This window comes from Bufo bufo, chromosome 1, assembly GCF_905171765.1.
Source record: "Bufo bufo chromosome 1, aBufBuf1.1, whole genome shotgun sequence".
NCBI classification, from domain to species: Eukaryota; Metazoa; Chordata; class Amphibia; order Anura; family Bufonidae; genus Bufo; species Bufo bufo.
Window position 1 is genome coordinate 3,496,740 of NC_053389.1, and position 16,863 is coordinate 3,513,602.

Here is a 16,863-nt window from a genome sequence, read left to right on the forward strand (position 1 = left end):
CCTTGCCACTCTGTGGTCTCCTGATGCAGCTGCTGTTACTGCCATCTCCACACTATGTCACCTTGACACTCTGTGGTCTCCTCATGCAGCTGCTGTTACTGCCATCTCCACACTATGTCACCTTGCCACTCTGTGGTCTCCTGATGCTGCTGCTGCTGCGACTGCCATCTCCACACTATGTCTCCTTGCCACTCTGTGGTCTCCTGATGCAGCTGCTGTTACTGCCATCTCCACACTATGTCACCTTGCCACTCTGTGGTCTCCTGATGCTGCCATCTCCACACTATGTCACCTTGCCACTCTGTGGTCTCCTGATGCTGCCATCTCCACACTGTCACCTTGCCACTCTGTGGTCTCCTGATGCTGCTGCTTTTACTGCCATCTCCACACTATGTCTCCTTGTCACTCTGTGGTCTCCTGATGCAGCTGCTGTTACTGCCATCTCCACACTATGTCACCTTGCCACTCTGTGGTCTCCTGATGCTGCCATCTCCACACTATGTCACCTTGCCACTCTGTGGTCTCCTGTTACTGCCATCTCCACACTGTCACCTTGCCACTCTGTGGTCTCCTGATGCTGCTGCTTTTACTGCCATCTCCACACTATGTCACCTTGCCACTCTGTGGTCTCCTGATGCTGCTGCTGCGACTGCCATCTCCACACTATGTCACCTTGCCACTCTGTGGTCTCCTGATGCTGCTGCTGCTGCGACTGCCATCTCCACACTATGTCACCTTGCCACTCTGTTGTATCCTGATGCTGCGGCTGCTACTGCCATCTCCACACTATGTCTCCTTGCCACTCTGTGGTCTCCTGATGCTGCTGCTGCTACTGCCATCCCCACACTATGTCACCTTGCCACTCTGTGGTATCCTGATGCTGCTGCTGCTACTGCCATCTCCACACTATGTCACCTTGCCACTCTGTGGTCTCCTGATGCTGCTGCTGCTATCTCCACACTATGTCACCTTGCCACTCTGTGGTATCCTGATGCTGCTGCTGTTACTGCCATTTCCACACTATGTCACCTTGCCACTCTGTGGTCTCTTGATGCTGCTGCTGTTACTGCCATCTCCACACTATGTCACCTTGCCACTCTGTGGTCTCCTGATGCTGCTGCTGTTACTGCCATCTCCACACTATGTCACCTTGCCACTCTGTGGTCTCCTGATGCTGCTGCTGCGACGGCCATCTCCAAAGTATGTCACCTTTCCACTCTGTGGTCTCCTGATGCTGCTGCTGTTACTGCCATCTCCACACTATGTCACCTTGCCACTCTGTGGTCTCCTGCTGCTGCTGCCACGTGTAGGGTTTTATAAGAATAGGGCCACATGTAGGGGGTTTATAAGATTAGGGCCATGTGTAGGGGGTTTATAAGATTATGGCCACATGTAGGGAGTTTATAATATTAGGGCCACATGTAGGTGGTTTATAAGATTAGGGCCACGTGTAGGGGTTCAGAGAATTAGGGCCACGTGTAGGGAGTTTATAAGATTAGGGCCACGTGTAGGGGATTTATAAGATTAGGGCCACGTGTAGGGGATTTATAAGATTAGGGCCACAGGTAGGGGGTTAATAAGATTAGGGCCAGGTGTAGGGGGTTTATAAGATTAGGGCCACGTGTAGGGGTTTATAAGATTAGGGCCATGTGTAGGGGGTTTATAAGATTAGGGCCACGTGTAGGGGTTTATAAGATTAGGGCCATGTGTAGGGGGTTTATAAGATTAGGGCCACGTGTAGGGGTTTATAAGATTAGGGCCATGTGTAGGGGGGTTATAAGATTAGGGCCACATACAGGGGGTTTATAAGATTCGAGCCACGTGTAGGGGTTTATAAAATTAGGGCTCACGTGTAGGGGGTTTATAAGATTAGGGCCATGTGTAGGGGGTTTATAAGATTAGAGCCACGTGTAGGGTGTTTATAAGATTAGGGCCACGTGTAGGGGTTTATAAGATTAGGACCACATGTAGGGGTTTATAAGATTTGGGCCATGTGTAGGGGGTTTATAAGATTAGGGCTCACGTGTAGGGGGTTTATAAGATTAGGGCTCACGTGTAGGGGTTTATAAGGTTAGGGCCACGTGTAGGGGTTTATAAGATTAGGGCCATGTGTAGGGGTTTATACGATTAGGGCAACGTGTAGGAGGTTTATAAGATAGGCCCTCTCTCGTCAGCAGTTTACAGCAGTTTACGACCACGTACAGGGGGAATCTCTGTATTCAGGAGAAAATAGATAACATTGTGGAGTGCATTTTCTCCTGTTATCCCTTTTCAAAATGAAAAATTTGGGCCTAAAGCAACATTTTCTTGTAAAATATGCAATTGTTCATTTGCACAGCCAAGTGTTTCTTAATTCTATGAAATGCCTGTTGGGACAAAATGCTTAATGCAACTCTTGAAATATTCCTTGGGGAAGGGGGGGCTCCGATTGTCCAAAAGATGGTTCTCCTCACAGCACGCGGTCTCTTACAAGAGGGGCTGGAAGTCTTCCTCCTGGGTCCCATAGTTGAGGTGGCAGAAGTCCTTCTATAAGCTGCGTGACGTCCTCATCACTGTCACGGCTAGCTCTGGTGCTCTCTGCAGCTGTAACTCCAGCAGAAGCTTCATCTGTGATCTCTTGGTGGCCTTCTGTGGCAGAACTTGGAATTGAAGGATCACCTTCTTCTGGAGGATGCTCTTTAAACCTTGGCTTTTTCCTTGTAGGCGACAGATTCTCCTGACAGCAGTAAAGGATGGACCCTCAGTCTTTCATAGCAAGAATTTCCACATTCGGTGGTGGTTCCTGAGTGCATGGAGCAGTATCAGACTCCTCACTGGTGGATGGGTCCGTTTCAGTGGTTGGAGGATCTGGTAGTGTCACACCTGGTGTGCTGTCTTCAGCAGGAGGCTGAGATGAAGTCTTGGCATTTTCGTGGACGTCATGCAGTTCCCTTTCTCTGCGCTCTTTCTCCTTCACTATTTCTTTATATGTTTTTATCCTTTTTCTTCTTTCTGTTAAGTCATCTTCTCCACTAAACATCCTCTCCATCTTTTACCTTTCTTTCTCTTTATCAAGTCCTGTAATGCACTCAACCTGTGGGCCTTCCATCGGGCAAGGTCACTCTGCCATGTGTCATCCTCCTCGTTATTGCTGCTGCTGAACTCCATCAGAGTTTTTTCCTGCCTTCCGTAGTCCACTCTTGAAGCTGTGGTGGAGCGCCACTGCCCCCCTGTGGTGGAAATTGGAATTGACCGGGTGGTCACGCTTTTCACCTGGGCCGCAGTCGTTTGCTTCATAGGAGCGGTTGCTCCTGCTTCCATACAAGGGTCCAGTACCTCCGACTGCATAGGGGCTGGAAGGTAATTTCCCTCACTGGGCGGCTCGCTCTTTCTGGGCGGTGGAGTGGGATCTCCAGCTGCCTCCACCGCACCAGCTGTCGTGAAGAATGCAGGCTTTTCCATTCCCAATCATCGGACGATCTGCGTCACGCGAATTTCCTCCACTGCTTCCTTCGGCTCGAGGAGGTCACTGCCACAGGCGATGGCTCCCCAGTCGGGTTTCGGGAGAGCCTTCTTGTCTCGCTGCTCAGTCGCCATTTTGTCAAGCGGTTCTCTGGGTAAGATCACTGGCGAAGACGAAGGTACCGATACTTGCAGGCTGTAGTAACGCTCCCTGTAGGCAGGGCTGGAGTTTCCCGCTTTAGAGACGGGCAGTCCTGGATTTTCCTGCTCTACTGGGGCATGAAGAAGCTGCGCCATTACATGTAAAATTGGTGAATTAACCCTTTGGGCGCTGGCGCACAGCATTTTGCGCTTGCCGCTCTGCAATAAACGCATTAAAGTCACTTTTAAAGGAAGTTTTGTAAAGCCAATAGGCTATAGAATTCGTAGGCTCTAACAGATATTGTTGTTCGGATCCTGTTCGTGAAGCCAAAAGATGCAGAGAACTACTGGTGACATAGGCAAGGGGGTTCCCTTTAAGATGTTATAAGGGTTAAAAGTTTTTGTTGTGACGCCAGTTGCATTTCAACAACGAGGTACTAGGTCCCCCTAAGTAGATGGTAATGGTGGAACCCAGTGTAGGAATGCCAGAGTGGTGCAAGGGTTGCCTAAAATATCCCTTTAAGTGTTGTGGTCTGCACTTGTCACGGTGCTCCTACCTGGATATCCTGAAGCCCAGGCGTTGTAGTCCGAAGCAGTGTAAAGAGGGTTGTGGATGAAGTGGGTGAAGAAATGAATTGAGTCCAGACTTGCATTGAAGTTCAACTGCAGCTTTAGGCTCCATTCAGACGTCCGCAAGTGTGGTCCGAATCTGTTCCGCAATTGTGTGGAACGGGTGCGGACTTATTCATTCTCTATGGGACTGAATCAAAAGGAACTGCACAAATGGAGACAAATTTGAGGAAGAAGCTATCCAAATGAAAGCAGAGTTTCAGTTTAAGGACTATCCAGACAAATTGATAGATAATGCACTGAATAAAGTAAGAGAATTAGATAGGAAAACATTTTTTTCTACTGATCTTGCTGGAAATGAGAAAAAACAGGAGGAAGACATGTTCCGTATAATATTACCTTACAATGCACAATACAAAACTATTGAGAAAATCATAAACAAACATTGGAACCACATCCAGAAAGATAAAATAATAGGATCTCTCATACCCACGGCTCCACAGATAGTATATACCAAGGCCCCAAATTTGGGGCTCAAAGTGGCCCCCTCCATCAAACACTCTAAAAAAGATAATCAATCCATCAATAAATGGCTCAATAGGAGTGGCTTTCATAGATGTGGAAGCTGCACCAATTGTAAGAACACCTCATTCCCCAAGAAAATCACAAAGATAAACTCAACCCAAAACTCATTTTCATTTGAAATAAAAAAAATTCTGACCTGCAATACTTCCAATGTGATTAATTTGATACAATGTGTTTGTTCCAAACAATACATTGGCAGAACAAAAAGACATTTGAAGGTCAGAATAGCTGAACATATAAATGATATCAAAAAAGGTTATGAGAAACACTCATTATCCAAGCATTAGCGCACAATCAAGATCCCAAAGACTTGACATTTGTAGCATTCGAACAAGTGACACGTCATTGGAGGGGAGGAGACCACGTGTCTAGGATGTCAAGAGCGGAATCCAGGAGAATTTTTGACTTTGGCAGTCTTCTACCAGGAGGTCTGAATGCCGAATTAGAAATTTTCGGCTTCCTGTGAAGGGGTGGGTGCCCCGGTCTGACAGGGGGTCGCAGTCAGGCTGTTTTCCAGCACTGAGACCCCCTCTTAGGCCCGGGCCCCCATCCCATACTCGCCACACTACCCCCTCCATCACTTCCCTAAATTTGAACGTCACGACATGATTTGCCATATATACTGGACGCTATGGGGTCGTTTCAGATTGCCAAGTGCAGATGGGATACTGGGTTGGGATGTGCCATGAAGATATAAGGAACAATAATGTATTGCAACAGTATACCGTCATTGCATAACAAATGTACATCAATAGTAGAGGACATTAATGGCGAGCTATAGCTACTGCCCTCGAATTAGAGGGATATAGCTTTACACAAGTGATAACAGCCTCACACAAAGATCCAAAACCGCAATAGGAACGCAATGGTATGTTTACCTTATTCACACATTACATATGAATGCCTGCCCGTATTTTTCCTTAATTAGAGTGATCTACATATAATACACCTTGGATAACCTATTCCCTTATACAGACTAATTTCATAAAACTACACTGCGTGCAGAATTATTAGGCAAATGAGTATTTTGACCACATCATCCTCTTTCTGCATGTTGTCTTACTCCAAGCTGTATAGGCTCGAAAGCCTACTACCAATTAAGCATATTAGGTGATGTGCATCTCTGTAATGAGAAGGGGTGTGGTCTAATGACATCAACACCCTATATCAGGTGTGCATAATTATTAGGCAACTTCCTTTCCTTTGGCAAAATGGGTCAAAAGAAGGACTTGACAGGCTCAGAAAAGTCAAAAATAGTGAGATATCTTGCAGAGGGATGCAGCACTCTTAAAATTGCAAAGCTTCTGAAGCGTAATCATCGAACAATCAAGCGTTTCATTCAAAATAGTCAACAGGGTCGGAAGAAGCGTCTGGAAAAACCAAGGCGCAAAATAACTGCCCATGAACTGAGAAAAGTCAAGCGTGCAGCTGCCAAGATGCCACTTGCCACCAGTTTGGCCATATTTCAGAGCTGCAACATCACTGGAGTGTCCAAAAGCACAAGGTGTGCAATACTCAGAGACATGGCCAAGGTAAGAAAGGCTGAAAGACGACCACCACTGAACAAGACACACAAGCTGAAATGTCAAGACTGGGCCAAGAAATATCTCAAGACTGATTTTTCTAAGGTTTTATGGACTGATGAAATGAGAGTGAGTCTTGATGGGCCAGATGGATGGGCCCGTGGCTGGATTGGTAAAGAGCAGAGAGCTCCAGGCCGACTCAGACGCCAGCAAGGTGGAGGTGGAGTACTGGTTTGGGCTGGTATCATCAAAGATGAGCTTGTGGGGCCTTTTCGGGTTGAGGATGGAGTCAAGCTCAACTCCCAGTCCTACTGCCAGTTTCTGGAAGACACCTTCTTCAAGCAGTGGTACAGGAAGAAGTCTGCATCCTTCAAGAAAAACATGATTTTTATGCAGGACAACGCTCCATCACACGCGTCCAAGTACTCCACAGCGTGGCTGGCAAGAAAGGGTATAAAAGAAGAAAATCTAATGACATGGCCTCCTTGTTCACCTGATCTGAACCCCATTGAGAACCTGTGGTCCATCATCAAATGTGAGATTTACAAGGAGGGAAAACAGTACACCTCTCTGAACAGTGTCTGGGAGGCTGTGGTTGCTGCTGCACGCAATGTTGATGGTGAACAGATCAAAACACTGACAGAATCCATGGATGTCAGGCTTTTGAGTGTCCTTGCAAAGAAAGGTGGCTATATTGGTCACTGATTTGTTTTTGAATGTCAGAAATGTACATTTGTGAATGTTGAGATGTTATATTGGTTTCACTGGTAAAAATAAATAATTGAAATGGGTATATATTTGTTTTTTGTTAAGTTGCCTAATAATTATGCACAGTAATAGTCACCTGCACACACAGATATCCCCCTAAAATAGCTAAAACTAAAAACAAACTAAAAACTACTTCCAAAAATATTCAGCTTTGATATTAATGAGTTTTTTGGGTTCATTGAGAACATGGTTGTTGTTCAATAATAAAATTAATCCTCAAAAATACAACTTGCCTAATAATTCTGCACTCCCTGTAGTGGCAATCGGCAAAGTTCCAAAGTACACTGCTCAAAAAAATAAAGGGAACACTTAAACAACACAATGTAACTCCAAGTCAATCACACTTCTGTGACATCAAACTGTCCACTTAGGAAGCAACACTGAGTGACAATCAATTTCACATGCTGTTGTGCAAATGGAATAGACAACAGGTGGAAATTATAGGCAATTAGCAAGACACCCCCAATAAAGGAGTGGTTCTGCAGGTGGTGACCACAGACCACTTCTCAGTTCCTATGCTTCCTGGCTGATGTTTTGGTCACTTTTGAATGCTGGCGGTGCTTTCACTCTAGTGGTAGCATGAGACGGAGTCTACAACCCACACAAGTGGCTCAGGTAGTGCAGCTTATCCAGGATGGCACATCAATGCGAGCTGTGGCAAGAAGGTTTGCTGTGTCTGTCAGCGTAGTGTCCAGAGCATGGAGGCGCTACCAGGAGACAGGCCAGTACATCAGGAGACGTGGAGGAGGCCGTAGGAGGGCAACAACCCAGCAGCAGGACCGCTACCTCCGCCTTTGTGCAAGGAGGAACAGGAGGAGCACTGCCAGAGCCCTGCAAAATGACCTCCAGCAGGCCACAAATGTGCATGTGTCTGCTCAAACGGTCAGAAACAGACTCCATGAGGGTGATATGAGGGCCCGACGTCCACAGGTGGGGGTTGTGCTTACAGCCCAACACCGTGCAGGACGTTTGGCATTTGCCAGAGAACACCAAGATTGGCAAATTCGCCACTGGCGCCCTGTGCTCTTCACAGATGAAAGCAGGTTCACACTGAGCACATGTGACAGACGTGACAGAGTCTGGAGACGCCGTGGAGAACCTTCTGCTGCCTGCAACATCCTCCAGCATGACCGGTTTGGCATTGGGTCAGTAATGGTGTGGGGTGGCATTTCTTTGGAGGGCCGCACAGCCCTCCATGTGCTCGCCAGAGGTAGCCTGACTGCCATTAGGTACCGAGATGAGATCCTCAGACCCCTTGTGAGACCATATGCTGGTGCGGTTGACCCTGGGTTCCTCCTAATCCAAGACAATGCTAGACCTCATGTGGCTGGAGTGTGTCAGCAGTTCCTGCAAGACGTAGGCATTGATGCTATGGACTGGCCCGCCCGTTCCCCAGACCTGAATCCAATTGAGCACATCTGGGACATCATGTCTCGCTCTATCCACCAACGTCTTGTTGCACCACAGACTGTCCAGGAGTTGGCAGATGCTTTAGTCCAGGTCTGGGAGGAGATCCCTCAGGAGACCGTCCGCCACCTCATCAGGAGCATGCACAGGCGTTGTAGGGAGGTCATACAGGCACGTGGAGGCCACACACACTACTGAGCCTCATTTTGACTTGTTTTAAGGACATTACATCAAAGTTGGATCAGCCTGTAGTGTGTTTTTCCACTTTAATTTTGAGTGTGACTCCAAATCCAGACCTCCATGGGTTGAAAAATTAGATTTACATTTTTTTATTTTTGTGTGATTTTGTTGTCAGCACATTCAACTATGTAAAGAACAAAGTATTTCAGAAGAATATTTAATTAACTCAGATCTAGGATGTGTTATTTTTGTGTTCCCTTTATTTTTTTGAGCAGTGTATATCACTGAGGTCATTCTCCCAATAGCGGTGTATGGGCAGCAAAAATGATGGAGGTAGTAGTACTCCCTGACTCTCTCTCCGTAAAGGACACTTTGCAGTCTCTCCTTATAACCTCAGACATTAGGTCCTTATTAACCCCTTCTGCAGATCCCGGACGGGGGTGCAGATTTTAGACACAGATGGCCAGTCCGTCTCAGAGTAGGGTGGGTGCTGGAAGCAATCGTCCTTTCCACATGAACGAGCGGTACCTTACTGACCGTATCGGCCTGGACAGTCGGGACCTTCTGCAGCATTTGGTCTCTGGTAGTGGAGAGACAGATGCTCTGCAGGAACTCTCACACACATCCTGCTTAGAGTAGGCTGCCTAACCGGGGGGATGGGGGGCTTAGTCCATCACCCTGGTAACCTAACCAGTCTGCTTCTGTTAACCACGTATTCCCCATACATTACTGTTAGGATCACACAGTGCATAAAGAAGCAATCACCGCGTTTAACTTGGCAACATTAAACAAACCCTTTTGGCAATGTAATTAAAGGGGTTGTCTCATCTTGCCGCTACTAAGGCGAGATGAGACCGTTCCGACCACCTCCCGGCAGCTCCGGCGCTCTGCTGTGTTAGTGGCTCTCATTGCCGTGTAGCACAACACTCTCTGCTGTTTCTGAGTTATGAGACGTCATAGCTTGTTGTGCTGCGCTGTTTCCGTAGCTCTCATGCACGGCACAGCAGAGCGCCGGAGCGGCCGGGGGGTGGCCGGAACCCTTAGTAATGGAGAGATGAGACAACCCCTTTATCCGCTTGCAGTATTCTTCTGGGGCACTGCAATCCTGTCTCGCCATGTGTAGGGTGGTCCTCGAGGTCTCCTCAGTAGCTGCGTCTTCCCAGCTCTATATACTGACGTCGCACAGGAGGGGTCCCCCCTCTCTATGGCCTCCAGGAAGACGCTGGATATAGACTGTATGCGTGTCACCGACCCCTCGCATGACATCGCTGCATAATGCGCCATTTCTTGACTGAATTCTGTCCATCAATTAACCCTTTGTCGTCCTCACAGGGAGCCCAGAAGGAAGCATGGAATGTCTTGCCATGTCCAGCACTGATGAGTACGTGGTGCTCGGCTGCTCCTGGCCAGGGGGCATCCCTCCTGCTAATGTGACCATGAGGTTCAACCACACATTGACCACAGCGTGGAGCAATGTGACCAGGAACGTGTCCAGAGGCAGTGATCTCCAGGGATCAGAGCTCACCTGTCTGGGAGATCAGATGGGAAGGACTTCTTCATGCTCAGTGGCTTTGGGTAAGAATCGGTTTGAGTGTGTACGAGCCAAAGAGCAACAGCCAGAAGAGGTCCTACTGGAATATCCTCAGTGGCCACCAGCAGGCTCTCAGTGGAGCCGATCAGTCTGAGCAGGCTGTATCTGATACTGCCGTATTCACTTAAATTGAGCTAAGCGGCAATACCTGACACAGCCAGCGGAGTAAGGGGGCGCTCTTACTGGAAGGTATCAACCATTCTTACTGATCCTAGAAAGCTCCTCCTGTCAGTCAGATCAGTGGGTGTTACAAGAGGCCAGGTGAACACATTTTCCTGGTGGCGGCACAAACTTAGGGTGAAGTAGGTCTAATCTAAATGATGCACCAATATGAGAGCTGCCATACCCTGACTCCAGGCACCATGGGGGTAGTGGTCAAAATCTGTACACTTAAATCATGCCTGTCTTCTACATCGTGTGTGTAGTGCTACATACAGACAGCTGGCGGCTACTACTACATACAGGAATCACCTGACCTGTGAGGAGTCCAGACCCTGGAACATTTCACAGCAAACACAAAAGTGAACAAACGTCCTGACGTTACAGCTTGAAGGCCTACTGTACAAGACCGTATACGTTTTGCAATCCGTAAATTGGGGATCTGCAAAATACAGATACAGTCCTTCTGAATCCCGAAATTTTGTGGGACTTGCTGTAAAAAAAAAGCCTATTCTATTCTGCAAAATGGCAAAAATAGGACAAGTTCTATCATTTGCAGCCGACCACACGGATACAGACATCTCCTGAGCTCCCTCTAGTGGTGGCTGTATATATCTGTATGTAGTAATCTCCTGAGCTCCCTCTAGTGGTGGCTGTATATACCTGTATGTAGTAATCTCCTGAGCTCCCTCTAGTGGTGGCTGTATATATGTGTATGTAGTAATCTCCTGACCTCCCTCTAGTGGTGGCTGTATATATCTGTATGCAGTAATCTCCTGAGCTCCCTCTAGTGGTGGCTGTATATATCTGCATGTAGTAATCTCCTGAGCTCCCTCTAGTGGTGGCTGTATATATCTGTATGTAGTAATCTCCTGAGCTCCCTCTAATGGTGTCTGTATATATCTGTATGTAGTAATCTGTTGAGCTCCCTCTAGTGGTGGCTGTATATATATGTATGTAGCAAACTCCTGAGCTCCATCTAGTGGTATCTGTATATATCTGTATGTAGTAATCTCCTGAGCTCCCTCTAGTGGTGGCTGTATATATCTGTATGTAGTAATCTCCTGAGCTCCCTCTAGTGGTCGCTGTATATATCTGTATGTAGTAATCTCCTGAGCTCCCTCTAGTGGTGGCTGTATATATCTGTATGTAGTAATCTCCTGAGCTCCCTCTAGTGGTGGCTGTATATATCTGTATGTAATAATCTCCTGAGCTCCCTCTAGTGGTGGCTGTATATATCTGTATGTAGTAATCTCCTGAGCTCCCTCCAGTGGTGTCTGTATATATCTGTATGTAGTAATCTACTGAGCTCCCTCTAGTGGTGGCTGTATATATCTGTATATAGTAATATCCTGAGCTCCCTCTAGTGGTGGTTGTATATATCTGTATATAGTAATATCCTGAGCTCCCCCTAGTGGTGGCTGTATATATCTGTATGTAGTAATCTCCTGAGCTCCCTCTAGTGGTGGCTGTATATATCTGTATGTAGTGATCTCCTGAGCTCCCTCTAGTGGTGGCTGTATATATCTGTATGTAGTAATCTCCTGAGCTCCCTCTAGTGGTGGCTGTATATATCTGTATGTAGTAATCTCCTGAGCTCCCTCTAATGGTGCCTGTATATATCTGTATGTAGTTATCTCCTGTGCTCCCTCTAGTGGTGGCTGTATATATCTGCATGTAGTAATCTCCTGAGCTCCCTCTAGTGGTGGCTGTATATACCTGTATGTAGTAATCTCCTGAGCTCCCTCTAGTGGTGGCTGTATATACCTGTATGTAGTAATCTCCTGAGCTCCCTCTAGTGGTGGCTGTATATATGTGTATGTAGTAATCTCCTGACCTCCCTCTAGTGGTGGCTGTATATATCTGTATGCAGTAATCTCCTGAGCTCCCTCTAGTGGTGGCTGTATATATCTGCATGTAGTAATCTCCTGAGCTCCCTCTAGTGGTGGCTGTATATATCTGTATGTAGTAATCTCCTGAGCTCCCTCTAATGGTGTCTGTATATATCTGTATGTAGTAATCTGTTGAGCTCCCTCTAGTGGTGGCTGTATATATATGTATGTAGCAAACTCCTGAGCTCCATCTAGTGGTATCTGTATATATCTGTATGTAGTAATCTCCTGAGCTCCCTCTAGTGGTGGCTGTATATATTTGTATGTAGTAATCCTCTGAGCTCCCTCTAGTGGTGGCTGTATATATCTGTATGTAGTAATCTGCTGAGCTCCCTCTAGTGGTGGCTGTATATATACAGTCATGTGAAAAAATTAGGACACCCTTTGAAAGCATGTGGTTTTTTGTAACATTTTTAATAAATGGTTATTTCATCTCCGTTTCAACAATACAGAGAGATTAAAGTAATCCGACTAAACAAAGAAAACTGAAGAAAAGTCTTTTCAAGATCTTCTGTAAATGTCATTCTACAAAAATGCCTATTCTAATTGAGGAAAAAGATAGGACACCCTTGCCCCTAATAGCGAGTGTTACCTCCTTTGGCTGAAATAACTGCAGTGAGACGGTTCTTGTAGCCATCTACCAGTCTTCGACATCGGTCTGAGGAAATTTTACCCCACTCCTCAATGCAGAACTTTTTCAGCTGTGAGATGTTTGAGGGGTTTCTTGCACGTACAGCCCTTTTCAAGTCACCCCACAGCATCTCAATGGGATTCAAATCTGGACTTTGACTTGGCCATTCCAGGACTCTCCATTTCTTCTTTTTCAGCCAATCTTTGGTTGATTTACTAGTATGTTTTGGGTCATTGTCATGTTGCATGGTCCAGTTCCGCTTCAGCTTTAATTTTCTAACTGATGGTCTCACATGTTCTTCAAGCACCTTCTGATACACAGTAGAATTCATCGTGGATTCTATGATGGTGAGCTGACCAGGTCCTGCTGCAGCAAAGCAGCCCCAAACCATGACACTTCCACCTCCATGCTTCACAGTTGGTATGAGGTTCTTTTCTTGGAATGCTGTGTTTGGTTTACGCCAAACATGTCCTCTGCTGTTGTGTCCAAATAATTCAATTTTGGACTCATCTGTCCAAAGAACATTATTCCAGAAGTCCTGGTCTTTGTCAACTTTATCGCTGGCAAATGTCAGTCTGGCCTCGATGTTTCTCTTGGAAAGCAAAGGTTTCCTCCTTGCACACCTCCCATGCAAGTTAAACTTGTACAGTCTCTTTCTGATTGTAGAGGCATGTACTTCTACATCAACAGTAGCCAGAGCCTGCTGTAGTTCTCGAGATGACACTTTAGGGTTTTTGGATACCTCTTTTAGCATCTTGCGGTCTGCTCTTGGGGTGAACTTGCTGGGGCGACCAGTCCTGGGCATGTTGGCAGTTGTTTTGAAAGCCCTCCACTTGTAGACTATCTTCCGGACAGTGGAATGGCTGATTTCAAAATCTTTTGAGATCTTTTTAAATCCCTTCCCAGACTCATAGGCTGCTACAATCTTTTTTCTGAAGTCCTCTGACAGCTCTTTTGCTCTCACCATGGTGCTCACTCTCACTTCAACAGTCAGGAGCACACCAAACTAAATGTCTGAGGTTTAAATAGGGCAAGCCTCATTCAACATGCAGAGTAACGATCTACTAATTATGTGCACCTGGTGTGATATACCTGTGTGAGATCTGAGCCAATTTAAGAGGGAATACATGTGAGGGTGTCCTATCTTTTTCCTCAGTTAGAATAGGCATTTTTGTAGAATGACATTTACAGAAGATCTTGAAAAGACTTTTCTTCAGTTTTCTTTGTTTAGTTGGATTACTTTAATCTCTCTGTATTGTTGAAACGGAGATGAAATAACCATTTATTAAAAATGTTACAAAAAACCACATGCTTTCAAAGGGTGTCCTAATTTTTTCACATGACTGTATGTATGCAGTAATCTCCTGAGCTCCCTCTAGTGGTATCTGTATATATCTGTATGTAGTAATCTCCTGAGCTCCCTCTAGTGGTGGCTGTATATATCTGTATGTAGTCATATCCTGAGCTTCCTCTAGTGGTGGCTGTATATATCTGTATGTAGTAATCTCCTGAGCTCCCTCTAGTGGTGGCTGTATATATCTGTATGTAGTAATCTTCTGAGCTCCCTCTAGTGGTGGCTGTATATATCTGTATGTAGTTATCTCCTGAGCTCCCTCTAGTGGTGGCTGTATATATCTGTATGCAGTAATCTCTGGAGCTCCCTCTAGTGGTGGCTGTATATACCTGTATGTAATAAGCTCTTGAGCTGCCTCTAGTGATGGCTGTATGTATCTCTATGTATTAATCTTCTGAGCTCCCCTAGTGGTGGCTGTATATATCTGTATGTATTAATCTTCTGAGCTCCCCTAGTGGTGGCTGTATATATCTGTATGTATTAATCTTCTGAGCTCCCCCTAGTGGTGGCTGTATATTTCTGTATGTAGTAATCTCCTGAGCTCCCTCTAGTGGTGGCTGTATATATCTGTATGTAGTAATCTTCTGAGCTCCCTCTAGTGGTGGCTGTATATATCTGTATGTAGTAATCTCCTGAGCTCCCTCTAGTGGTGGCTGTATATATCTGTATATAGTAATCTCCTGAGCTCCCTCTAGTGGTGGCTGTATATATCTGTATGTAGTAATCTCCTGAGCTCCCTCTAGTGGTGGCTGTATATATCTGTATGTAGTAATCTCCTGAGCTCCCTCTAGTGGTGGCTGTATATATCTATATGTAGTAATCTCCTGAGCTCCCTCTAGTAGTGGCTGTATATATCTGTATGTAGTAATCTCCTGAGCTCCCTCTAGTGGTGGCTGTATATATCTGTATGTAGTAATCTCCTGAGCTCCCTCTAGTGGTAACTGTATATATCTGTATGTAGTAATCTCCTGAGCTCCCTCTAGTGGTGGCTGTATATATCTGTATGTAGTAATCTCCTGAGCTCCCTCTAGTGGTGGCTGTATATATCTGTATGTAGTAATCTCCTGAGCTCCCTCTAGTGGTAACTGTATATATCTGTATGTAGTAATCTCCTGAGCTCCCTCTAGTGGTGGCTGTATATATCTGTATGTAGTAATCTCCTGAGCTCCCTCTAGTGGTGGCTGTATATATCTGTATGTAGTAATCTCTTGAGCTCCATCTAGTGGTGGCTGTATATATCTGTATGTAGTAATCTCCTGAGCTCCCCCTAGTGGTCACTGTATATATCTGTATGTAGTAATCTCCTGAGCTCCCTCTAGTGGTCGCTGTATATATCTGTATGTAGTAATCTCCTGAGCTCCCTCTAGTGGTGGCTGTATATATCTAAAGTCCTGAAACTGTTAGATACCTGTGGCTCTTATAGAAATGAACATGAATGTCTAATTCAATAACTCATGTTTGACATGGTAGGACGCCTCATCTTATCTTGTCTTCCGTCAGACCTGCCGAGGAGCCCAGAACACGATAACAGCGCCATCATCACTATGGAAGAAGGAGGATCCGCCACCATGACAGTGACTCTTAGACCTGGACTCCCGGCTCAGTTCACCTGGTTATATCTTAATCCAGACCCAGTTCCAGTCCGAGCTCGTAGGAAATTTACAGTGGAGTCCAATAACTCTGCATCCAACCTTCTGGTTTCTGAGGTCAGCGACCACGAGTCTGGAAAATATCAGTGCAGAGCAGTGAATGTTATCGGTACCGAAATCTTCAACTTTAACCTCAAGGTGACAAAACAAGGTAACGGTTCACATGACCTCTGTATTCTACTAAGTGATAAAGGCAATACATGATAAAGAGCACCTGAGATGCCTAAAATCAAGAGATCATCTGCATATAACAATCACCAATATATACTCTATTCATTTTATAATAGTATGCTGTACTAGCAGAAGGACGCGGCTTCGCTCGGGTATATTTCATCTATTTCATTTAATGTTTCTGTGTGTCGTTAAAAGATATTGTCAGTATCCACTATAACAGTGACATCTCCAGCACCCCGCCCCTATAATAGTGACCTCCACATCCCCCCACCCCTTAACATTGGACCCCCACATTGCCCAGTCTCCTTAAAATGGGACCTCCGCAGCAGCCCACCCCCTTAACTTTGACCTTCACAGGAGCCTTCCCCTTTAACACTGAGTACCACAGCATGCCACCCCCTTGACAGTGACCTCAACAGGGCTCGCCTGTCCTTGTGTCCTGCTAGGTTACTTGTGTTCCTGTGTACCTGACTCGTGCCTGTAGTCCCGGACTCTGCTACCTGTTTCATCTCTGCCTGCTTGCCTTGACTCCCCTGTTGCCGACCCGGGTTGCCTGACCTGTACTGTGCCGCCTGACCTTTCGCCTGTCTGACTACGCCTCTGCCTCATCCTTCGGTTCTGCACTGTTGCTCCTGGTTACGACTCAAACTGCTGACTACGCCTGTACATCTGGTACCTTTCTCAGGTACCTCCTGGTCTGCCTGGACCTTCTGCCTTGTGTGCCAATCCTCCTCAAGAGGTAGCGACCTGGTGTTCCCCTCGGGAAAGTCTATGCCCACCATCAGGGGTACTGTGAAG